This window comes from Macrobrachium rosenbergii, chromosome 3 (genome assembly GCF_040412425.1).
Source record: "Macrobrachium rosenbergii isolate ZJJX-2024 chromosome 3, ASM4041242v1, whole genome shotgun sequence".
NCBI classification, from domain to species: Eukaryota; Metazoa; Arthropoda; class Malacostraca; order Decapoda; family Palaemonidae; genus Macrobrachium; species Macrobrachium rosenbergii.
The window spans coordinates 86,952,809-86,979,414 of record NC_089743.1 but is presented as its reverse complement, the minus strand read 5'-3'; the positions used below and the strand labels follow the sequence as shown (position 1 = coordinate 86,979,414).

The 26,606-nt window shown below is 42.2% G+C and overlaps 1 long non-coding RNA gene across 1 annotated transcript; it reads left to right on the top strand.

Moving 5' to 3' along the window:
- Positions 1 to 63: 63 nt before the first annotated feature.
- Positions 64 to 26,606, top strand: LOC136826732 (uncharacterized). The gene is made up of 3 exons (XR_010849696.1): positions 64 to 308; positions 17,563 to 17,706; positions 26,486 to 26,606. It is a non-coding gene; the product is annotated as an uncharacterized lncRNA (long non-coding RNA).

Genomic DNA, 26,606 nt, shown 5'->3' with positions numbered 1-26,606 from the left:
ACTTAACTTATTTGGTTCTTAAGGGAAGGTAGGGGAAAATCACCTCTGGTGCAGGGGAAAACGATCTTAGTGGTGTGGTAACAATGTTGCTGTGACAGTCAGACCTTGGTCGGCTGAACACTTATTCCTGCCACTCAAAAGATTGCCATCTATATCGCAAGTCATCTAAAATTCAGACCAAAATAGCCATATACAAATACAATCGTCAAGGAAAGCAGCAAATAATCTAATCAGGAAGACGTTAATAGTGAGACAAGAAAACTTGGTAAACGATTCCAGGGATACCAACTTGAAGCGTTCCATGTAAGGTCAGTTGAGAAACTTATTCCTCCTTATCTTTGACATTCTTTCGAGGTTAATATTATTATCCCTTAAAGTTTACCGAGTACTTATGGGTGTTAAAAAGTTTCCAAACAGTCGTAGAGTCGCCTCGAAAGTCTCAATATCTATATTTTTTTTGTTAACTAAGTTTTGCCTTTCAATTGTTCAAAGGTTGACACGTGAAAGTGAAGTTTTTCCCACAGCCTATTATCGTACATTTGATTAGCGTTTTAATGTCTGCCTGATATTAGTTTTAAATGATGATATATTTGTTCCTTTTATTTTATTAGAATTTTGTTTGAACTAGTTCTGTTCCTCTGCCAAGTAGACCATTTCACATGTACCAAGGGCAAGGTTAGTTACTGTAGGCGTTCAGCGTTCTGTTTCAGCTGATGCTGAGTAACTGAAGTTAAGGCCTGAAATTATATGCACCTTTAGGCCTACATGTGAGTCATTCAAGTTTTCAGTAGGTGTTGAACTGAGTGGCTGGTTTTTCAAGAATTAGGTTAGGCAGTAGCCTAGGCCATTGCTTGTGTGTTCATTAATGAAAATTTTGCCGCAGTGGCTGCTGAAGGAAAGCTCTCGAAATATTTTAAGTTTTACTTTTTGTATTTATTGAGAAATATATTTTTCTTCTTTTGTAACTGGCCTGTGTAGGCTAGCACCTTCTTATGTATAGGCTGTCTCTTTTAAGTCATTTGGGTGTTGATTTCGGTAATTCTAAGCCGGCTGTGCGCAGTGAAATAGCCTATGGCAATTGACATTTTCCTATGTTATTCTGCCTGCTGAACAAGGATTTAAAATAATATTTTGGCGGTCGGCTGTAACTGAAATGTAATTGACCTTTGAAGGCTACACGACGGTACCAACGGGTCCCCTGCACTGACCTATACAGTTCAAAGGTAAATTACAGTTTAGCTACAGTCGGCTGGCAAAATATTACCTTAAAACTCTTGTAAAACAAGTAAAATGACACAGAAAAACATCACCTGCCATAGTCTAGCTCGACTGGACACCATTCGAAGCTTTCGGTTGGGGCAAGGAAGTGTCAACGGAAAAATATTACCATTTCTGCTTTCAGTTTTGGTATAGTGAAACGGCGCTGCGCGCCTTATCCGCATTTTGAATGATTCTTGGCAAGCTCGTATGCTCTGGCAAGAAGTCATTTACTTTAAATTCTTGTAATGCAAGTAAAACAACACAGAAAACGTCAATTGCCACAGTTTGCCCCACTGCGGAACACTGGCTTAGAATTCTACTCTGTTGGACTTTTGGAGGCATCTGGTGATTAGCTCGCCTGTAAGACCGCTCATGTGTGATAGGGCCTGGAATCAGCAATACTAGTAATGCATGAAAAGTGGCTTTGGAACAGCTCCGCTGTCCATTTATTTGCCCTTTTTTTTATGCTTGATTTTTGTGTTCCAGATGACATATATAACAGAAAACACATCAGTAAGGTGCTCAAACCTTTTCCCAAGTTATTTACCCCACCAAAAACCTTGAATCCCCAAAGAGTCCTCCGTACTGTCAGCTATTCTCGAAAGTGTCTTTTCCCACCCAAAACCTCAATTCCCAATGGGTCCCCCTTACCTTCGGCTACATTTCTAAGGTAAATTACAGCTCAATTACATTTGGCTGCCAAAATATAACCTTGAATTCTTGTTCAGCAGGTAAAGTTCTGTAGAAAAACGTCAACTGCCATAGCCTAGCTCACCGCGGACAGCTGGCTTAGATCTACCTTGATTTCTATGAGAAGTTTTTTGTTTTCCTTTGTTGGAAGCACAGTGTTTTAGAGATTCTTTGAGATTTTGTTGACCTTATAAGCTTTTGCCTTTAGAGCATAAATATTTGAACAAAATGACAGATTTCCAGGAATTTCGTATGGCACCTCACAAGCAGGCTTTCAAGTCTTGCGTTACAGGTGCTTTAAATGAATTAAATCAAGGTTTCTTGCATTGTTAAGAAACTATCTGAGACTATTGAAGATTGAGATTTTGAATGAAGAAATTTTAGATATATTCATAGGTAGAGTGTTAGATTTAGTTCCTTGCTGGGTGAGTGTGTTCCGTTCTCAGCTACCACTCTGTTGGTTGTGAGTTCGAATCTCTGACCGGCCAGTGAAGAACAAGAGGAATTTGTTTCTGGTGATAGAAATTCATTTCTTGCTATAATCTGGTTCGGATTCCACAATAAGCTGTAGGTCCCGTTGCTAGGTAACCAATTGGTTCTTAGCCACATAAAAATAAATCTAATCCTTCGGGCCAGCCCTAGGAGAGCTGTTAATCAGCTCAGTGGTCTGGTTAAACTAAGATATACTTAACTTAGTGAAGCAGATAACATAAAAATAAAGGAAATTACTCAAGTATATTATAATCATGATCCTCAACAAATTAGCCAAGATTGAATGAAAGCTAGGTACCAAATCAAAAATGAAGGAAATTACTCAAGCAGGTAATTAAAAATAAAGGAAATTACTCAATTAGATTATAATATTTAGATTCTCAACAAATTAGCCGAGATTGAGTGAAAGCTAGGTACCATATTTCACCCTAACAGTGATGGAAATGAGCCTGTAATGGCTGTCAAAACTTATAAGGAGTTTAGTTGGGAATTGTTCCTACACGATATACAAACCATCGGTCCTTTATATTAGGAATTACTTACAGCGCAGCTGGAAACAGCCATTGAACCTTTCAGCTGTCGTTGGATGCAGACGTGTGTTCTTCCCTCTCTGCCCTGACTGTCATTGAGCCGTTTTTTCCAGTGGGATCTTTCTTTTTCCTTGTGTGTCTGCTTATTTGTGTGTGGAGTATGCAAGCTTACGAAAGTAAGCCTTATAAGCCCTCCTGCCCCCATCGTGTGTGTCCTGGAATGGGCTGGAAGAAGTGTAATAGCTTCCATTCAAATGTTGATATTGATAGGCACACCCCTGTTGCAGGGACTGTATGTGTGTACCCGAAGTTCTACCTGTGCTGATTGTTGCTTTTGGTTGGCTGACCAGTGGGCAAAGTTTGAAGGGAGAAAACAGCACCGTAGGAAGCCTTCCAAGGCGTTGTCTGAGGGTTATACACCCCCGACGACTCCCTTGGTGGCTAACCCTTCGTCTTCTTCGTTTGCTTTGTTGGGCGTGGAAGGAAGTGGGGGTTGGGCAGACAATCAGGACGACCTCCTCTCTAGGGACTCTCCGGACTTTTCCCCCTGGAGCAAGATGAGGCTCCCTCCACTAACCCTACTTTTTCTTCCAGCATGGCAGTTGCTCTGCTTGATGAGCAGGCGACTGATGTAGATGCAGCCTGGTGTTCCATGGTTCTGTCTGGCATACCATTGTTGCAGTCTCTCTTCTTCCGCCTGGTGGCTGGTCCTGTGGTAACACACACTGCAGCTACCCCTACCACCAACACTGTGATGAGGACAGCCTTCGCCAAGATGCAGGTAACCATCTGGTCTCACCTGGGGACCCAGGTGACTGCCATACTGGTATTCCAGCATGCAGTGCCTCTGCCTCCAGGCTTCACTGTGGCCCCGCTGTCCCAGGCCGGACCCTCGATGATGGTGAGACCTCCACCATGCTCCATCTGATGGTTCCTGCTCCTGCTGCTTCTGGCTTCACTGGCTCCTAGGCTGTCCAGGCTTCTCCACCTGCCCTGGCTATATTGGTCGCCCCAGTCGCAGCTCCTGGCTTCTTCCCTGGCCCCTGGGCAGCCCTGGCTGCTCCATCTGCCGCAGCTATCCCGGTCACCCCAGTCACTACTGGCTTCCCTGGCTCCCGGGCTGTCCTGGCTGCCCCGGCTGCCCGTCGCTGCTCCCATAGAGGATGTGCCTGCTGCCCAGTTTACTTCCGCTACCTTGGCCACCCCAGCTGCTCCTGTGACGTCTGTTGCTCCCTCCTGGATGTTGGACATGACCACCATCCTGAAGAAGATGACGAAGAAGAAGTCAAAGAAGAGGTCTCAGAAGGTGTCATCGTCTTCATCGTCTGTGTCTTTGTCGTCATTGTTGTTGCTTGCTACCTCCTCCCCTTCTTCTTCCTAGGCTCGTCAGTCAAAGATGAAGAAAGCTGCCTCTCCCCCACCCTTAAAAATCTTGTCCTGGGACTTCTAAGGGGCTGCCTCCCTCCATAAGGGAATCAGTGTGATCTCTCGTCGGTTCTTCCTGACCTGTGGGTCAGGGAACCGAATCGCTCACCCCTGGGCCTTGTGTTTCGGGAGCTGTAGGCGTGCAGACCTTGGTTTGCACACCCGTTACCAGTCCTAAGAAGTCCTCTTGGAAGGCTGGCACTGTGTCGGATACTCGTTTGCAAGCCGCTCCGAATACTTAGGTCTCTAAGGAGACTCGGTTATCCCAAACTGGTGTCGGAGAGTCCGCTTATCATACCGATTCGGGCACAGGACGAGAGACAAAGCCAAGACATGCAGATGTCTCGGCTCTTCTTGCTGGCACTACTTCTGGTGCCAAGCCAGGTTCCCAGGCTGGTGCTTTGGTCTCTTGGGTCCGAGTATCTGGAGAGACATAGAGGAGGTCCCCTGTACAGTCTTCTTGCAAGGTTCCGGCCTCAAAGAAGACTGGGGCCCGTCAAGAGGACAGCACAAATTCTTGTGAGCAAGCCACACGTTTGACTCCACCCAGCAATCAGCCTGGCTTGGTCGGGTCAGGCGCTCTGCTTGGCTTGCGCAAACCTTTACTCCCTCCTTGGGACAGCAATTTGCTGAGGCGAAAGTGCTCTCCTGGACCCGGATTGCCGTCACCACCGCAGGTTGATGATTTGCTGGAGTGGATTAATTGTATTTTAGCTCCAGGTCTTACAAGACCAACCATCTGATTGTGAGGCTCCTTTGGTTGTCGCGGATGAGGAAGACTTTCTCCTTCTTCGACTTTACCCTTGGATAAGGAAGAGGAACACTGAAAATTGGTCACCTCAGGTTCTAAGGAACTGGTTCTGTTGTGTCTGGACAGATGTCCACAGTTCTTTTCAATGGACCATTCCAATACTACTTACTCTGTAAGAGATTCTAGGTTGGGGTCCGATTATTTGTCTCTCCCTTCCTTTAGACTTATCAGATTCTGTACATGGGAGATTTGACTCTATTGCTAAGGCTTTGCCTAAGATTTCCTCTAAGGGATCCTCTCTTTTGTCTCCCATCTTTCTTGCTAGGAAGTCATTAGTGTATTGGACACAAGAGTTTCTCACCATTTCTCCAGATCCGGCAGTGGAGATGCTTTCTTGTCCATGATTTTTCTGACTAAGTAAGGCTCAGTTGTGTCAGGCAGGTTGCATTGCTGTATTCCAGAGGCTGTGAATATGTATAAGAGCTTGACTAATGCTATTGAAGCTGTGTCCTTCAGTGAAATTGTACCGAGCACAGTTGAACAATGTTTGAAGGACTTTGGTGAACTTCTTCCTACTTTGGCCTGGGATCCTTTTGTTAAGGCCTTAGGGTTTTTTTGCTTCCCTGGGCAAGGCATTTCTTGATATGAGGGAGGAACTATCCCATGTAATGAGCAACATTTAAAGTTTGCAGATAAGAGCAGCTTTGCTCTCTGCTGGTTCCTTCAGTCTCCCGCCATAGTGAACAGTCGTTAATTTCAGTACATCCTTTTAGGAAGATTATTGACGAAAAACCGTTTGCGTGTATAGCCGCAGAGACTGAGAAGACAGAGAATAGGTCTTTTATCCATCAGTCCCAAGCCTCTAAAGGGAAGCCTCCTGTGTCTTTCTCTTCTTCTTTTAAACCTCCTTTGGGCAATGCTACCTCCTTTACTAGGTCTTCCTTTCGTAGTGCAGGAAGGAGGAAGTATCCTTTTGCCAGCAAAGTTCCAGTTCCTATTCTGCAAAGGGAGGAAAGTTTTTCTCCTTCTCTTATAACAAGAATCCAAAGTCTGATAAAGAATAGCTCCTTGAGCCTTCAGGTACCTGTGAAGGCCAGGTCAGGCCTCTTCGCTCAAGTGTAGGATGTTTAGGGGTAGAGGCTTGGGCAGCGAAAGTACTTTTGAAGGCTATTGCATTCCCTTCAGGAGTTTGTTTCCTCTATCAGACCAGCCCATAGTCTTTGGTCATACAAAGACAACCTAGGGAAGAGAAGGGTCTTGAGTCGGGAAGTCTCGTCTCTGTTAGAGGAGGCAGCTATAGAGGAAATACCGACTATGTCACCAGGTTTTTACAACAGGCTATTCCTAGTTCCAAAGGCAATGGGATGTTGGATGCCTGTCTTGGACATAGCCAAGCTCAGCCTCTATGTCAACTGTCCCCTTTTTACATGGAGCATGCCTACACAGTCTTATCTGCCTTGGAGAGAGGGACATGAATATAGACAATCTCTTATGAATCTCAAGTGAATTTGCCTCCTCAGGAAGCATGCTAGCCAAATGCTGGCTGTCTCTGTTAGGTCATATGTTTTCCCTGGAAAAGTTAGTCCCAGGTGCTTGACTAAGGATGAGACCATTTCAGTTGCACTTGAGGAGGCACTGGCACAGAGTCACAGTCAATCCATGAGTTAGTGCCCAGGAACCCAAGATCTGTTCCCTTACCTTTGTTGGTGGCTGTCTGAAGAAATACTGCTTGCAGGGAAGTCTGTAAGAGTCTCGAAGGCCTGGCCTCTCACTGTATTCAGGTGCCTCTGACAAGGGCTGTGGTATAGTTATGGGGTATCGGGTTGCTTCCGGAGTATGGTCACCAGTCAAAAGAAATCTGTACATAAACTGCAAGGAGCTGTTGGCTATCCAGAAGGGGCTGCAGAAGCTGGAAAATGCAGTGACCAGCAAAGTAATTTCTATCTTCTTGGACAACTCAACGTCTCTGTCATATCTAAGAAGACAAGGGGCACGAAATCAGAAAAGTTAGTAGCTATCACCATGGATTTACTCCTCTGGATGGAGGAGAGGAACATTTTCCTAATGCCCCAGTTTGTACCTGGGCGATTGAATGTTCTGGCGGACATGCTAAGTCGTCCGAGACAGGTACTCTCCCACACATAGACGTTAAACCCAACTCTGTGTGAAGCAATTTAGGGAGAGTTCAGCCAACCTCCCATTGATCTCTTCGCCACAAAGATGAATCATAGTCTCCGTTGTACGTCTCACCAGTTCCGGACCCTCAAGCCTGGGCAATAGACGCCATGGCTTTAGACTGGGCAAACCTATTCATATATGCATTCCCTCCTTTTCCACTGTTGAAGGAAGTGCTCAAGAAATTGAGGGAATCCTGGAACACCACCATGATTCTAATCGTGCCTTGGTGGCTGAGGAGGCATTGGTTCACAGACCTAGAAACATTGATAGAAGTTCCCAGACAATTACACCTTTGGACAAGTCTGCTTTGACAGACAGGGACCTGGAGGCTGCACGGAAATATTGACATGCTTTGTCTAACTGCTTGGAAACTGTTGACAAGCTCCTCAGAGCTAGAGGTTTTTCAAAGTTGTCTAGAGATTCAATCCTTGCTGCTGCAAGGAGAAAGTCCAGTAATATATTATATCAGAAACAATGGGAGCTATATAGATCAGGGTTCAAGTCCAGGGGCTTTTCATGTCTTCGCACCAGCATTGATAATGTAATAAAGTTTTTGCGATTCTTAAGATGTGCTAAAGGTTTGTCTGTTGCCTCCATCCATCAAAGGCTATACATCCATGCTGGCTTCTGTTTTAAGGCATACTGGATTGGATATTTCAAAGGATGTTAACTTACGCGAAGCTGTTCGCTCACCTCACTTGAAAGGCTGAAGGTTCTTCAGAAAACTCTTTTATAGAACCTAGATGTTGTCTTATGACACTTTAGAGGCCTCCCTCCTTTTGAGCCCCTGAGAGAGGCTTCTCTCAAGACTCTTTCTTTGAAAACCCTCTTTCTGGTGGCTTTGGTTGCAGCCAAAAGATTAAGTGAATCGCAGTGGTTTTCACGTACAGGAGCAGAATTATCTTTTCTGGCTTCCTTTAGTGCCAAGAATGATGTTAATGTTAAAGCTCTTCCTAGAGTTTTCTCTATCCCTTTGCTAGAAACTCTAACTTCTGAGGAAGAAAAGCTGTTTTTATGCCTTGTTATGACTCTGAAGCGTTATATGTCCTGTCTTAAACCTGTAAGGAAGCAGTGTAGGAACCTATTTAGTTTGGTCAGGAAGCCTGAGGTTCCTATGTCTTAAGAAAGCCATTGTTTTCTTGATTAAGTCCTTAATTCTGGAGGTGCATCATGCAGTCTCTCCAGAGGTTTATCCCCTTTTGAAGGTGAAACTGCATGATGTCAGAGCAGTGGCTACTTCTGTTAGTTTTCACCAGCTCCTCTCTCTCTAGACTGTCTAGTCTTGGCAGCAAAGTGGAGGTGTAGGTCTGTATTCAGTTCCAACCACTTGAGGGACGTAGAGATCCAGTATGGAGACTGCCGTACACTAGCACCTCTGGTTTTGGCATGGGAGATTATCTCCTAGTCTTCCCTTTATGTGTTATGAACAGATAAAGGTTCTCTCTAGCTACCTCCTTCCTGGGTAAAGGGGAACTGTATGTGATGAGTTCATGCTGTACATGGTAGTTTACTCCACTTAATTATTTAGATGATTTTGTATACTGTAGTTGTCCTTGGTTTGCTTGTTCTTGGATGAGGGCAAACAGTCTTTATCTTTTTTTTTAGAGTAAATTTTGTTATTTTATGTTGCAGAGCCATTTCTCCTCATTGGAGAAAGCTACCCTGAGCTAATGATTAAGTACCACTTTCTTCAAAATTAGGCTTGTTGTTTGATCCTACACAATATTGTATACAAACCATCGGTCCTTGACCGTAGGCATTACTTTCAAGCAAAGCTGAAACAACTGTTTAATTTTCGAACAAGGTGGTTAGACAATTAACTACCGCCAGCTTGGTGGGCTTCCCACCCGGCCGGATGTAAACATTCCAATTTGCTTTCGGCTATGGAGCGATGAGGACTTGCATCTCTTCTCTCTGCCCAGCTTGCCATTTCACTCCTTTCCCAGTGGGATCTTGCTTTGTTGTTTTTGTGATTATTTTGCGTGATTGATTGTGTGTTTGTTTTTAAATCATAATGCAAACCCATGAACCATCTAAGCCTGTGCAGAAGGGCATTGCCCAGCGTTTATGCCCTGGCATGGATGGTAAACCATGCAAGCACTTCTGCTCCCCTATTGATGATGACTCCCATGTCCTCTGCACAAGTTACAGGGACCATGACTGTAAGCCTGATTCAGCTTGTAATGAGCGTTGTTCCTGGCTTCCAGTGCAGTGGCTGAAGTTTACCAACAGGAGGCAGTACAAGAAGGCATCCAAAGTTTCCCTCCCCTCTCTCTTTTATCTCTCCTCTCTCACAGAGAGAGGCAAGTAGCCATATGTCACATGCTGGTTGGGCGGGTCATGCAGGTGAGCCTACATAACTTAGCACCCTGTCTATAATCTTAGATAGATTTATAGATGCTAGTCCTCCCCTCTCTCTAGCAAGGGTAGAGAGGGGCTGACAATAAAACAAACCCATTGGTTATCTCAAGTTTTATTGTCTCTGATGATCTGGATTCATCATCCAAGCCTTTTTCAAAGCAATGTTGACACACACACACACACACACACACACACACACACACACACACACACACACACACACACACACTCTCTCTCTCTCTCTCTCTCTCTCTCTCTCTCTCTCTCTCTCTCTCTCTCTCTCTCTCTCAAGGCCCAGAAGTCTGACAGTGGAACATACAGTCATTCACACTTATGTTCAACATGTCGGAGGCTGGTCTCCTTCCTTTGCTCTTACATGTCCAGGAAGGAGTCCCAGGTGAGGCGAACTCCAGTCAGTTTAGGAGCTTACTCAGAATCCTCCCTCCATGAAGTAAGTCTTCCTTGTGTAAAGGACTGACGGTTTGCACTGTATATTGTGTAGGAACAAATGACAGTGTAGGAACAAATGACAGATTATTTTTAATTAATTTGTATTTTTCCTAACTACACCAACCTGAGGTCCTTTACAGTTTTATGGCCATCTCAGCCACCCCTCTTTCTGCTTCCTGGGCCAAAAGGCAAAGTGGGTGTGTAGTGACTGGGTGGGCGGGACTCCACCTTTGGTCGATAGTCAACTGTGTACTCCATCACTGTGTTTAAAGTTAAACGGTCATTTCCAGCTGTGTTGAAAGTGATTCCTTATGCAAAGGACCTCAGGCATGTATAGTTAGGAAAAATACAAATTACTTTTAAAATTTGTCATTTCAAGTAGGCTGTGTAGATCCTCAGTAGGCTGTCTGTGGTTTTTTCAGAAGTGTCTGTAAAAGGGTCAATGTTATGAACCACTCTTGGGTTCATCAGGTTCCTCTAAAACAAAAATATTGGGACTGAGAAAAGACTGGCAGAAATCAGGGCAGACAAAAGGAGGAAGGAGCTAAACAAAACCAAAAGGTGGCCTTAAAACTAATTTATTTACAAAGTTTACAGTTTATACAAATGAGTCAGGTTCAAAAGAAAAGTTCAAAAATTTGCAATACCTGTATAAAGATGAGTCAGCAGAAACAATGCATATACCAAAGAATCAGTATGAAAAATAAAGCCAAAGTAATTAAACATTGTAAATAACATGAGCAGCACAAACATTACATGAGCAAATCTATACACATTTCATGAGCAGCATAATAAACATGAGCAAATGAGTAGCACTTAAATGATCAAATTCATAAACATTTAAAATAACATGAGCAACACATTTTAAATTACATTTAATAGACACAACAAAAGCAAAAACCCCACACGTCCACAATAATGATGAAAAACATTGTTAAATACACATTTTCCCTGTAAAGGCCTCACACTGAAATGATAAATATAAAAAAAAAGCATACATTATACAACAATGCTAAACAGGCAGTAAGACACTTACAATTATTGTGAGCTCTTTGTCACAATAAACATGCTCTCCGTAATAATAAGAAATAACCATAACAGGGTTAAACGTACGAAATCACAACAGGACTCACAAATACAAACAACAGACCAAACCGTGGCCAGGTACCGAAACTAAAACTACAGTACTGCAGAAATCATTGAAAATATCAACACAGGTAAGCTGCCACGGCAGACACATGCTGCCAACAGGGACGAAGCCACACACAGACGAACTCAGGGGAGTTGTCAAGACAGCCACTTGCTGCCAACGGAGGAAGCCACACACAGACAAACTCAGGGGAGTTGTTGAAACAGCCACTTACCGTCTGGGGAGTTGTTGAGACAGCCACTTACCGTCAACAGGGATGAATACAAACAGGGATGAAGCCGCACACCAGAAGAACTCCGGCGAGTTGTCGAGGCATAATGCAACGTACGGACAGGGCCAAACACTGATGAGGTTGCTCCAAAGGATGTGGATCCAGAAAAAGTCGTCCATCCTAAACGGACTCCCAGGTAAGCATACCTGCTGCTGCTACCCAACTGCTGACTCCTCGTTGCTACGAACCTGACTGACGAAGTCTGACACCATCCGACAGACATCAACTCACCTAAACAAAAAACAAGAGGAGGATAACAGGTATAACAACCATACCAAGGGAACAATTGGCAAACGATTGTCCCAGCTAAACAACTGCTAAACCTGACAGTCAAAAAGCGCTTTTGGTAGTGATGGTTCTCAGAGAAAGATACTTTGTACTTTTTATTATATTTTATTCTTATCAACTTCCTATTATCTTTCTCTCCACACGGAAGAGTTCATAGTTTGCAAGGGTAGTTTTGACAGTTGCTATACAACAAGGACGTGGAGCCATAGGCATGTCCGGTCTCAACAAATTTATTAATTTTATACTCCCTTTTCAGGCAGTCTTTCAGTTTTGTCCTGGGAGCTCTTCGGAAAGTCAAAGGATAAGTTCTTTAGGCATGTAGGACACTTACTTCCATTTTTCAGTACTCCTTCAGTCGAAGTATAGTATTCTCCTATGAGATGAAGTCTTAGTAGTGTGGAGTCATCTGCTTGCTATCAGAGTACTGTAGTTCTAACATATTTGGATGACTGGTTTGTTTCTCACCAATTTCTTTTTTTTTGAAAGTTATGTTTATGCTTAACCTTAGGAGTGGACATTTTGTTCATTGTTGACTATCTATGCTTTTCTGATCGAATCAGTTGTTTACTGGAGATGAGGATCAACTATCTCTTGTCAGAAGTTTTTTCCCTACAAATGGAAAGTTAACAATTTGCTACCACTGTTGAGAACCATATGAGTTTGCCTTTAGACCTCAAGAACCTTTACACTGTCCTCAGATGTCTCGGAGGCAGATTGGGGGGCCATTCTGAGTAACGTGATGTCAGGAATAGGAAATGTAATCATCCTACAGTTCTTGGCAGTATAGAATAGTCTTGTCCAAGTCTCATTTCTTATATAAGATGAGGAGACAAATCAAGAAATTTGTTCAGGTTAGCAAAGACACTTCCTTATCTTTTGGACAGAGGTCAGTAACATCATTCCTTTCCTTGTTTTGCCTTAGGGCAAGTTCTCCAATCAGATAGTCTCCCCTTCCTCAAGTTTGCCAGAAGTTGTGGAACCTTTCGGGATACCCAAACACCCATCTGTACACGACTGCCCAAAACACTACACTACCAGGTTACTGTCCGCCATGCCAGGATCCTCAGGCATGGGCATTTGATACCTTCCGTCTAGATGGTTGCATCTAGACCTTTAGGCTTTTCCTCGTTTGGCTGTTTTTGAGGAAATACTCAACAATTTGTGAACTGAAGATCACAAGGATGATTTTGTTACTGCATCCATGGCCCCAAAGGGAATGGTTCTCCTAAATTTCTTTGCTGGTGGTAGATGTTCTTCGTCGTCTTCCATTCAGGAAGGATCTTTTCAGACAGCCTAGTTGTAGACGATTCCTTCAAACTTCCACATACTTCCACTGTGTGGAGAGTGTCAATTGCCTGTTACCAACTAAGGGCATTTCTAGAATGGCCAAGGAAGCAATCCTTACTTCTTGAAGGCCCTCCACTGTTAGACTTGTGTTTCAATAACAGTAGTTATTTTTGATCTTGGTGCTTGTCCTGAGTGATATCCAGCACTGTTTCACTAGGTATCTTGATTTAAGGTCTACCAGTACCTCAGATATACAGAGTAGTTTTCTGTCACAGCAATCAGGGATCCTACTTGACATTGCTTTCAGTTTTACATCATGCTGACTGGAATTTTTCTCATGACTTACAGTTTGAAAAAGTTTTCAGTCTTTGTTCTGGGAATTTCTGCTTCCAATCAAGATTTATGATGAAGGTTAGACGTAAGCCTTCAGATGTTGACATAACCTCAGTTAAGCCCTTTGACAGGGCACCACTTAAGAACTTTGAAGACACTTTTCTTTTAGCTCTTGTTGCAGCAAAGTGTATTAGTAACCTGCTAGCCCTTTTTTGTAGGGGGCTTTCTTTCTCTACTTAGAGAAAAGATATAGAGGAGTAAGCCCTTCTCAGTTTTGGTTACAGTGCGTAAATTAACTGCTTTGATAGGCAGTGGTGAAGTGGCTGTCTAAATGTCCAGATTAGACCTATTAAGAGGTTATATTATTGAGCTTCAAGCCCTATCTTGTTCTTTGGCTTTGCTTTAGTGGCAACCTCTAGCTTTTCCTTCTTTGCTCAGAGAAAAGACGTAGAATTGAAAGCCCTTTCAAGATTTGTGTCAGTGTCTGATTTATCTGCTTAGGTAGCAATGGAATATTGGCTGTCTTATGTCCAGTTAGAACTCTCAAGGGTTTACCTGGACAGACATAAACCTGTAAGAGGAGAATTTAAGAATTTATCTGTGGTATAGAAGGCCAAACACTCCTATGTCCAAGATGGCTAAAATCTGTGCACACACAGTTGATTCCTGAGTATTTTACCTCCTTCTTGAAGATAATCCTCATAGCTTCTGTGGTGTAAACATGTCTTTATTTCCTATAAAACCACCTTTTAAGGAAGGTTGTCTTGCAGTTCAGGGGTTATAACTATTTTTGCCTCATTTTTGTGAATGTTCAATTTTAGCATGTGGTAAGCCCTTAGTCCTATCGTTGCAGTGGGGGGGACTTTCTCCTGAACCAAATATGATAGTAACCTGGGCTTTCCATCTTATTGTTAGTTGTTAGGAAGCCTGCTATTGAATTTTGGGAGGATGAAGATACACATTGGTGTATAGGAAAGCATCTTCATGTATAATAGTAGTAATTATCTTTAGTTTTGGACTGTCGGTTTGGGCTTTCAACTCAAGCACAGGAGTCACCAGTACCTCTACAAGATAGTCCTTTTTCCCCTGTAAGGATCCTCTGAAAAGTCTTGCTTCGAGGACCTTACACCTTGTTGTGGTGCCTTTGTCTGGTGAAAGCATTTGCCAGTAAGGATCACACATCAGGCAGGAATGTTGAGAAGCTTTTTCTCTCTTATTAGAAAGCTTTTGGTTCGCTTGACCAAACTCTGTTTCTGGCTGCACTAACCCGCCATCCTCATTCAGTGTGGTAGTCAACTAACTTTAACACTAGGTTTAACAGTTGGTAAGATTCATTCCAAATAATGATAATTTTCATGATAAAATTATTTGGATACCTACTGTTAAAAGTGGAAACCCACCCAGCCTCCCCACATCGTAGTGGGTGGTCATGAAGAAATATGACAGAACGTAAACATTCCAGCACCATCTGGTAGGAAATAGATGAATACAAAGACAGTCCTAGCAAGTTAGCCAAGTATATTTTGATTTTTTAAATGCCAGTTGCACTGAATGGCATGAAGGTAAAGCTTACTTTAACAGTAGATAAGTATCCAGGTAATTACTTTTATCATGAAAATTATCATTTTAAGATGCACAGTTGTTGCTGCATGTGGTGTACTGACTATTGAAATGATTATTCGTAATTGAGTTCTGAGTCCATGTATTATATATTTGTAAAGTGGGGATATTGTAATTGCAGGAAACTTTGGGAAAGACCTGTTTATTAAGTATATTTTATCCTGAAGATGATGGTCTGGAGCAATGCAGCACATCATGTTGGGGCCATGAGCCCCTCATTTTGAGACATAGCCTCTTTAAATTACAAAAAAAAAACTCAGGAGAAAGGAAACTCACGGCTTCTCTCTGGTTTCTTTATTCCTCCTCTACTCTCCTCTACAAAGATTCAAAAACAGCTTGGGTAGCATGCAGGTCCCAAAATTCTTTTACAACTACAATTCATTCTAAAAAATCACATTTATGGTACAGATAAGACACACAAATCAATTGGTACAACAAATTACAGTTTCAGCTGGAAAAAATGGCAATAATCTACAAGCAAAAAGGTATAAATACGACAAGGCACAGGTGATGGGCGATAAAGCACAGGGGATGGAAAAAAAATGTGATCACTGTAAACAAAACGAAACTCATTACATTGTTAGTTTTAGAACACAAATACCTGTTATTTGCTTCTTAAAAGGGTAGGCTTTAAGAATAATTCAAACATTTTGATACAACGTAAATTGGGAACATTCTCTTTGAACAGCATACGTACATTTAACATCCTCCCCACCATAAGAGTGTATCAACACTCCTCTCATCATAGGGACCTCCACTACAATCTCGTAACCTCAAATGTTCAAGGCAAGGGTGACAGGTACCTTAATAGACCCACCTTTCGGGTTTTACCTACTTTAGACTTAGAGGGTGATTTAACTGTGATCCTCTGCAGTTGGATTGTCCTTTATTTCATCAGGGGAATTACAAACCTTTTCTTGCTGTTGATATTTCTAAATTATATAAGTTTTGCACAGGTCTAGTTATAAGTCCATGTTTAGTTTTAACCTCGGCATTCCTCACTACTCCATCTTTACCAGGGTACAACTTGGTAATAACTCCAAGTGGCCACATCAGCCTTGACACTCTTTCCTCTTTTACTATTACAACAGAACCCTTCTTCAAGTTACAATTTGCTTTGAACCCCTTTACTATGCAAGACAGGTTTCTAAGATACTGTACAGTACTCTGATTACCAGATTCTCCAAAATTTCTCCAACTGACTCCGATGCATGGCCTCTATCACACACAAATCCATTGAGGATACACCTGACACAAGCTCATCTGCCCATTCCAATTGAAACCCTGCTGAACTACCAATAAGGAAATGAGATGGGGTAAGGGGATTAGCAACATCTGGTTCTTCACGTATAAATAAGGGTCTAGAATTAATACCTCATGGAGTGTGGTTTCTAATTCGCTCTTAGACAATGACTTATTGCATTTTTAGAGGGGTTTTAAGTATTTGCGGATTTTAGCTATTTCTTGCTGGGGGTGTACGCTTCCCCCATGAATCCGGGGGTTTACTGTATTGTGGAATTTTAAATTTCAATGGAATGCTACACACTAGTCATTTCTCATTTCGTATTGTGTCATATTTAGCTAGGTGTCTGACTCATGAATAATGTGTAAAAATGAAGTCTGACTAGCCATAGTATATGACAAATCTTAAGCATCAAAGAAATGATGTCAGCATATATTTTCAATTTTTGATTAGTTCAGATTGCTGTAATTTATTGTTTTTTCTGGGATAAGATATACAGTAAAAGTTTTGTGTTAAGGATTTCAACAGAATGGTCAATTTGAACTATTTGCCAACAATAACATCAAAACTTTTGACAGTTTTTAAAAATTCTCTCTCTCTCTCTCTCAGTAGGAGGGAAGTTCCTGCTGCCCTGACATACTTTTCTACATGGATAAGACCTGATGCATTTTGCTCTATGCTCTTTGTTGGGTTTGTAGGATTACTTTTTGTAACTTTTTGTCATAATTTTCTTGAGACATGAAAAATAAGTCCCCTGCTGTCTCTTTGGTAGTGAACACTTCGTGCCTGAATTCTTGTGGCCCAGAAATTCATGTTTGCCCTTTCTCTAAGATAACCTAAACCCTCTTATATGGCTTCTCTCCTGTAGTTACCTCATAGCAAAGACAGTCTCTGTTGTTAACTTTTTTTTGGCATGAAGCCAGACATTCTTGTTAGTTTAAAATATTTCTCAGATGCCTAGGAACCTTTTCTGATAATTTGGTAGCATGTTCCTGTAATCTTATTTCTATATATTGGTCTTTTTATTCTTCTCAGTGTACCTGAGGTAATATCAACGAACAGCTCATGAAGCGTTCTTCTCAGAGATTTTTAATTTTTGATATCTTTGTAGACAGGAGTTTTAATAGTACCTTGAAATGAATTCATATCCAGATTAAATTTTGACTAAAAAAATCTGTAAGGTGTTGAGGTGACAGACATCACCGAATACTAAAATTTGTTCTTTCTTTTCAGGAGATTTGTGAAGAAGGAATTGGTCAGTATCAACTTTACCTATTCATTGACAGACAAACACCAGATTTTCAGCTCACTGGATACATTGTAGAAGAATTTAGGGAGTTTTTGAAAATTTTTATTTAAAGAAGTGGCTTTTTGTTCGTAAGTAGAACAAACCCCCAGGTCTTAATGTTGGGATAATAGAACAAACCCCCAGGTCTTAATGTTGGGATAAATCTTCTAGTGCCAGCTGGAAACTGGTAAAAAACATAAAATTGTAGAATAAGGTATTGGTGGCAACAGGGTTTGGCTACTCGGGTGAGATGGGGGAAACAACCAACCTACCTTCACCCAAGAATGCCGTGACGTATCAGTGTCTTCCTTACTAGAAGGATGTGTTACTGCCCATCCTTCCAGAAGCTGGTGTTTTCCTGCCCATTTTTCTTCTTTGGTTTGCCTTTTGTGTTATGAAATATTGCTATTCTGTGTGATTGAGCATTAGTGCTTTAATTTGTGTTTTTGTGTTGCATTTGATGAACATGCAAACCCATAACTCATCTCAGCCTCCTGTGCCTAAGCCTCAAAGAAAATATGTCCTGGGAATTAGGTGAAAGTTTTTCTAGCCTAACCCATCCAAAAATGCTACAATTATGCAATCCACTCACCTGTTCACACTGTTCTTCTTTTATTATACAATCCAGCTTATGACTACAAAAACCACAAAATGGACTTACAACCCAAAATTAGCAACCTAACCATCAGAGAGCTCTCTCTACTTTACCACACGCTATTCAACACTCCTGTCTACGTTTGTTTACATTTTGCTCTCTCCTGCCAATTTTGTCCTATGGCATCACAAGAGCAGATACTTTTAAACATAAAGAATGGTTTGCTATAAAAACATCTTACAAAATTATATATGTGCTTTTTATACATTTTGTAATGCCCATACCATTTCACTGATGCAAAAAAAATTAATAATGATTAACTTCTAAAACTAACATCTTCCCGGCTTGAGACTATCCAGTATCTCCTGTGAGTGAGAGGCTTTTCTTGCTTGGCAGCATCAGAGATGTCTGGATATCTCAGGAAATTGTAAACAGCCATGCACCAGGGGAAGTGGGCAGTCTACTGTGATTGGTGTTGTCAGCAGGGTTGCTCTCGTCAGAACTTCTATTCAGTAAGTAGCTGACTTCATCTTCCTATGTCGGGAGAAGCTTCTTTCTGTGTCAACCGTTAGGGCTATAGGGCTGCTTGAGGGCTAATTCTTCATCTCAAAGGAGTAGATCTATCTTCCTCATGGGAGATCTCTATGCTTTTATGAAGTTTTGAGCAGTCCTGGCCCCCTAAAGAACTTGAGCTTCCTAACTGGGATTTGATGCTGGTTCTTAGCAGCCTTACTCGTGCCCCTTATGAACCCTTCCGGGGTTCATCAAATAAGGCTTTGACTCTCAAGACAGTATTTTTGCTTGCCCTAGCCTCAACCAAAAGAGCGGAGGAGCTTGATGGCCTCTCTTTTGAGGTGAAACACTCAAGGGGCTGGAGTTTGGTAGCTTTTGAGTTTGTCCTGGAATTCGTGGCCAAGACTCAGAACCCATCGGTTCCTGATGACAAGTTTGAGTCATTTTCGATTTCGTCCCTTGGAGATTTCGTTTGTGGTGATCCTAGTGAAATGCTTTTATGTCCAGTTAGGGTGCTACACCACTATATAATAAGAATTCGGTACCTCAGACCCGAGTGTTGAAGGCTTTTTGTTAGTACTGGCCAGAACAAGAAAGTGGTGTCCAAGAATACCATCTCCTTCTGGCTATGAGAGGTTATCAGATGTGCGTACAGTTCTTCTAATGTAGGCGACAACTCGGTGCAACCTAGAGCTCACGATGTCTGGTTTTGGCCCCTCCATTGCTTTTAAAAAGAATATCAGTTCAAAGGGTTTTGAAAGATGATACATAGAATCATCAAACCACCTTTACCTCTTTCTACCTAAAGGACGTTGCACACAGGTTCTTGGACACTTTTTCCTTGGGTCTGGTGGTGAATGGCCTGTTGTACTTCCTTTCTCCTTTTCTTTCTTTGCTCCCAGCGTGCAGTGGAGAGAACAACCTTCAGTAGCTGGATCTGTCTAGATACAGTTCTGAGGACTGTCATTCGATTTCTCTTCATTTCATACAATGAACCAATTTCAAAAAGAGAAGCAACGTCTATCTTCTCTCTATAAGTGAGACAAGTTTCTTCATAGATCAAGGCAGTTAACCAATTGGTTGTTGTCTACAACAATTACAAATCCTCCCTTCCTTCTTGGCACATTGTATAATGGAATTACCATTGTGTCAAAAGCCCAGATGTGTGGCTATTAGGAAAGTTATTTTCCTTTTAGTCAGAGGCACTTGACTCCTTCCTATGCTCCAACAATGGCTGGGAAGTGAGCCGGACCTCCAATCGGTCATAACTTACTTTTTCTCCCACAAGTAAGTAAGTCTCCCAATGTTAAGACCAAAGGGTTTGTATCCACATAGGAAAAAATAAAAATTTTTTAATCAGTTTGTATTTTCCCTAACATTGAAACCCGAGGTCTTTACATTAATGGCCCACCTCACCCAACCCTCACTCAGTTTCCCTGGGTGGGAAGAACACTGATGTGTCACAGGATCCTTTGGGGCAAGTGAGGTCAGGCCCCGCCTACCCCATTGGATGATGCTATTTATTACTACTCCACACCTTGATCATATTACGTTTCAATTTTTTATAACCAGTTTCCAGCTATCGCAGGAGAAAATCCCAATGTAAAGACCTCGGGTTTGTATGTTAGGAAAAATATTAAAAATTTGTGATGTTTGCCTCCTGTTACACCTTCCAAACCTTTTACTGTCAATTTCTGTTTCAGTGCTGAATGACCTCATAGGTCCCAGTTCTTGGCCTTTGGGCTAAATTCTATATTCAATTCAGCTGAAGATTTGAAGGGCCTGTGTTCCCATAGCTGCACAGCAGTGTTGGTTTTTAAGCATTTAACTTTGGTTCCATCCTCCCACCTTCCTCGTAGAGGGTAGTGCCATCAGTGTACCACATGCGGTGCACTGTAGGCATTATTTAAGTTTTTTGCAGTGACCTTTCAGCCCCTAGCTGCAACCCCTTTCATTCCTTTTACTGTACCTCTGTTCATATTATTCTCCCATCTCACTTCCCACCCTCTTCTAACAATTGTTTCATTGTGCAACTGCACTGCGAGGTTTTCCTCCTGTTACAACTATAAAACCTTTCTGTTCTCAATTTTCCTTTCAGTGCTGAATGACCTCAAAGGTCCTAGTACTTGACCCTTGGTCACAAATTCCAATCCATTCCATACTCCCACCTTGCAACCATTGTTTTGGGATCTTTTCTGTTCCCAAAGGCTTTTGTAAGATTTGCTCTCATACTACTAAGGACAAAACTGTACAGAGTTCACACACTTCTTATGAAGACGAAAAGAGCCATAACAGAGTTAACTGAGCAATCACAGTGTTGGGCAGAACCTCTGTTCATATCTAAACCCCCCCCTTTTTTTTTCTTTTAGACAAGCAGCAACTGACAATAAGCTGCCTGTAAACCAAGTTGATAAACCTCAAGCAACTACAATTGAGATGTGGTCCCTGGATGTTCCCAAGTTGTAGGTTCTTTGGGAAAATTTGTTTTACCTTCATTTCAGTTGGTTTTGTTAACTTTCACTTTTAAAATCTGTTTGGAATGTTTTCTTATAGTTGGAGTGCTTGATCTTGCTTCCCTTCTCGAAAGGATTGTAGTAGGCAATTTAATCTTTGGTCCAGTGTGAATCCTCTCCTTTATTGAAATTACTATCTCTCTTCTGTTGAATTTAAGAGGAATCCCTTTTTATTTAAATTGTAATACTTGTTAGCAAAAATAATACCAGGTTGTTCTAACATGTATACAAACCCTCGGTCTTTACAGATGTGATTTACTTTCAGTGCAAGCTGGAGCTGGCTGTTTAACTTGAAACCAGGTGGATATTGGTAATTGGCTGCCGACAGAAGGTGAGGAATCCCCTCCGTCCAGTTGGTAGGCATTCACTTTACTTTTTGGCCACGTCTGAGACAGACTTGTCTCTTCTGCTGCCTGGCGTTCGATTTAATTCTTTGTTACTCTGTTTTTTAATTTAATTTTTATTTTGAGATATTTTGCCTATGTTGAAATATGCAACAGGTTCAATTCTGTTACATCTTGATGTTTTTGCTCTTTCTTGCATAGTTTTTCCTACAGTTATGCTATGTAGTTGTTTTTAACTCGTTTTAGCCTATGAGCCTTTTTCTTAATTCCCTCTCTAACTTGGTTTTGCATTTGTGATATACTGCAAACCCAGCTTGGTCTTAACCTTGGTGTTGTTCTTTTATTGTTATATCTTTCTTCTGCATCCAGGGAGAGAGGCCTGTCTCTTGCCTGCCAACCATTCTATTTTTAGACGTGTTCTCAACCTCGTTGTATCAAACATCCTAATTCTCCATCTATTTCTGTTTGTTTTGAAGTGTTTTCTTCCTGAACAAGCAGAGTTTTTCTTTCTAATTCAACATTACTTATAATGTTGTAATGTTTTCGTCTTTCAGATGATGCAGAGACTGAGAGACATCGAGACAGAGTAGGGTTCTCGTGCCACAGTGTGGTGGTTTCATAGCCGTTGTACAAGACCTCTGCTTGACTTCCAGCATGGATCCCACTCTCTCTTGACATGAAGTGGAGGTTGATGTTGCAGGACCTTTAGACAGAGTTTCCAATCTCTACAAGTCGTCTTCAAGACCAGTAGCTGTTCTGTCTATGGTTCTTGCTCCGTCTTGCTTGAGAGTTGGGGGTGGAGTCGGGCATTTCTATGCTTTCTTCCCTCGTCTCTTTCCTGTTTTGAAGGATGAGAAGTTCCGAGAACTTTCCTTGGTGAAGTTCCTTTGCCTCCCTCCCCTGTAGGGGGTTAGTGCCATCAGTGCACTGTAGGCATTACTATAGGTTCTTTGCAGCATCCCTTCAGCCCTCAGCTGCAACCCCTTTCGTTCCTTTTATTGTACCACCATTCATATCTTTCTTCCATCTTGCTATCCACCTTCTCCTAATAATTATTTCATAGTGCAAATGTGAGGTTTACCTCTTGTTACACCTTTCAAACCTACTTACTCAGTTTCCTTTCCAGCGCTGAATGACCTCATAGGTCCCAGTGCTTGGCCTTTGGCCTAAACTGTATATTCCATTCCATTCCATCTTTCACCTCCCTCCCTCTTTTCGTCGTCATATGCTGTATTGAAGTTTCTCCATCTTCTACTCATTCTAGAGACGTTGGGTGTAAGAATACATTGTGACTGGAAAAAAGATGACACCACCAGAGCTGCAGCCAACAAGCCGACTTCAGCCAGTTGTTTTGGTTCAGGTGTGTGTCTTAGCTTCAAAAGCTACTCCATCCCCTCCCCGTCTTTCGACATTGGATTTGCAGTTGAGCATTCTCCTTCATCTATGCTGTAGGACACAACTGTGTCTTCTCTGGATGTACCTTCCCCACTGTGCGGCTGCTGTCAGTGCTGCTCCTGCCCAGATTGTCGCCTTTCCCCTTCCTTCTGTTGTTCTTCAGGACATAGACAAGTGTTTCTTCAGTGCCAGAGTAGTTCCTAGTGTTCTAGGACTTCTCTTCCCTGCATTTCCTTGAAGAACAGTTCCTGGTTGCTGTTTTCAGAGATGCTGCTGCGGTTTCCAGACGTCTAAGCTGAAGATACGCTCTCCACAGAAGGAAGAATTCGCGGCTGTTCAGTGTTGCACGACCTTGATTTTTGCTTCACGTTGTATGAGGAAGAGAGGCCCTTGTTAAGCAGATGTGGCCTTGGCCTCACCACAATGTTGCACGGCTGTGACTTTTTTTTGATGTTTATGCAGTTTTCAATTTGTCCTTAGCCAAGATTTGTTCTGCATAAATGAAAATGTTGAACTGCCGTGTCCTTTCTACAATTGTTGCATGACCAAGATACAACTCTGGTTGTTTTCGCCATTTTCTTCCATCCCTTATCAATGGACTTAGACTTGGAGTTTCTTCTACTTAGTCTGAGTGAGTGTCCAGTACAGTATGTGGATGTTTCTTCATTCCTTCACATTCCTGCTCGAAAACGTTGCCACAGCAGGGCACATCTGGGGCTGCATCTGCATCCACGTTCATGTGGAGGTTTGGGAAGAACGGTTCGCTGACATCCATGGGACATCTTTAACAACCCCCTCCCCCTTCCCCATGTTCACAAGGTTGCAATCAAGATCATCAACATCTTCGCTCTGTGGGGCTGCGCCTCTGCTTTAGCTTTTTTCTCTGGTGAACATGATCTTCCTTCCGAGAGCGAGTCTACCTGCATGGTTGGGCAAATGGCATTGGTGGTGCTTCCATGAAGTTCATTGGTGGGATTCCTGTGAACGTCTGGAACACAGCACCCACCCATGCTTTTGTGAATACTGTAGTGGGCATGTATTACTTTACCTCGAGAGGGGTGGAAGATGTGAGCAGCAGCTGCTGCTGTTGCAGTTACCAGTCAATCCACAGAGAGAGAGAGCGAGCAACGTCCATTTCTTGTAACAACCGTGTCCGAATGAACTGGATTGTTCTCTCAGACCCTTACAACCGTTGTCGAATGAGTGACATACTTTCATGACCATGTTCATCCGTGGGTATTTTTCTACACTTTACAGGTAAGATAGGAATTTTAGTTTATTTGTTCTTGTTCAACGTTGGTTGTTTCTGACTTCCTTGAGAGCGGGCAGCTGAAGTGTCTTCTTCAGCAGGTGCTCTCCATAGGATGAAGACATAGGCCACGGCCCTGAGAAGATGAACTGGTGGTCCTACAGGAGACAACATCATGTCTGAGTGATAGCTTCTCCCGACATCATCTGATCGAGACTGTTCCCTACGTCGTGTCTGAGGAGCAACTTCGGCATTCACGGCCCCGTTATACAACCATCCTTTGGTACCTGTACAATGTTGTCTCCTCTTTCCATGGATCGTCCATGGCCTTCATCTACCGTCGTTTCTTCAGATCGGCTCGAATGTATTCTACTCCTCCCTCTGTGACTCTGTTGTATCATTGGCTGGAGTCATTCGAAGTTTTGTATCAAGTGTTTGAGACTTGTGACTACCAATCCATTTATGGGGGTACACAGGGAACCAAGAGTGTGCCAGGTAGAATTGTCAGACCTAGGATCAGTCCTCTCCTTTTTTCAAGTCACCCTCAGAACGATATGTTCTGGAATTGGTCTTAGCCAATGGCTGTTGCACAACCAAGTTTTGCAATAGGTTCGAGAGGTGCCAATGATTTCTTTGATCTCTTTGGATCACAAAAAATGTGGTAGGCATCCTTTCAACTCCATTCCTTTCTTGAAAGAAAGTAAGGTTAAGAAGGCATAAGATGCTAAGACTGCTTTCGTCACCACGTGCAGCCACCAGCGGGGAGTGCAGTTAACCTTAAGGATTATTTCACGGTGACTGGATCCTGGGCAGTAGATGTCCGATGGTAGGATATCAACCTCCCTTTGAGTTCCTACCATTCCTCATTAACCATCTGGTCCACAAGTTTGTTCTGGCTTGTTGAAGTTTCTTCCCCTGCAGAGAAGTTAGAGGTTATACTGTATGAATATGTTGTAGTAATTGTACAACCCGGTTCCCGATTTCTACAGCTGTCCCTCTCTTGTAGAGAAGGTGAAGGGTATTTAGAATTCAGCCGTAGATCCTTTCTTTCCTGACCTGTTTCAGCAGCCTTGGTTCAAGACAGAAACGACAAGCTCTGTACTTGCAACCATCAAGGAGTCAGACTTGATTCCTACATTGGGTTAAAGGACAAGTATTTCCGAATTCTTACTCATCAAACCTCCTGCAAGTTCCTCTGCTTCATTTTTTGGGAGACTTTGTACCTCTTCAGAGCATATAGTTCCATGTCCAACTCTGTTGTATGCTTCTGACCTCACCAAGGTTCTTCATTTGACTCTTCAGCTTGGCTTCAACTAGGGCACCTTCATTCAGGGCATGTCTCCTAATGTTTAATTGTCTCTAGGACAGACTGACTTCTTGGTTTTGGTTGCAGCCTGAGAGTTACATGTTCCAGAGAAGTCCAATCTCTCTCCCAAGCAAGAATAATATCTGCAAGGCTAACAGATACAGCAGCAAGGTTGTCCTTGTCTCTCCAGCAGCAACCAGCTCAGCAATTGCAAGCTTTGCTTGGTCACCTGCTGCAACTGGGGAGACCGGTTCTTCATGTGCAGTTTTTCCTCCTCCATGCAGACTGAAGGAGTTCTGGTCTTTGATAAGGTCTCCCCATTCCTCCCTTCTCGACAAGGTCTCCCATTCCTTCCCTTCCTCTCTCAGAAAAGTGAGACAGAACTTTGATGATTAGATGGCCGGCTCCAGCTTGTGCTGAAAGTAAATCCCATAAGTAAAGACCTCAGGTTTGTAAATAAAAATACAAATTAAATTACTTAAAGAATTTGTCATTTCAAAGATGCAAGACAATAGATAAGGTATAAGGGCTGAATATAATAAGGTAATGCAATAGTTATAGTAGTCCCTGTATTAAAGTATTCAGAGCCAATAAGGAGGAAATCGGTTTTCTAAAAACTTCATGAGAAATGGTTCAATTAAAGTCAAAATACTAGATTGAGTACCCGGACAAGGGCAGAGGCTAAGCTAAAGGAAATGCATACTGCAGCATATAAAGCCTATGAAGTACTACTCGACTATGAATCACGGTAGAAAATTGTATGGTAGAACTAATCACCAGAAGGCAAGGTTAAATGCAGTAGTAACTGACAGAAATCTGCCATTAAAGACATATTAATATTTCCATGTAGGCATATGTGAATTAGTAATATATTTTCATGTAGGCATATGTGAATTAGTAATATATTTTCATGTAGGCATATGTGAATTAGTTTTGATGACAAGATTATACAGTTTCAGACCTAGAAATGTACGTCCATGGTGAAGGTTGTGTGACCCCATAGCAGCTGATGTAAATATTCTTTTGTAAATTAAACATGTGCAACATAGCAAGGAAATTAAAAACTGGACGGTC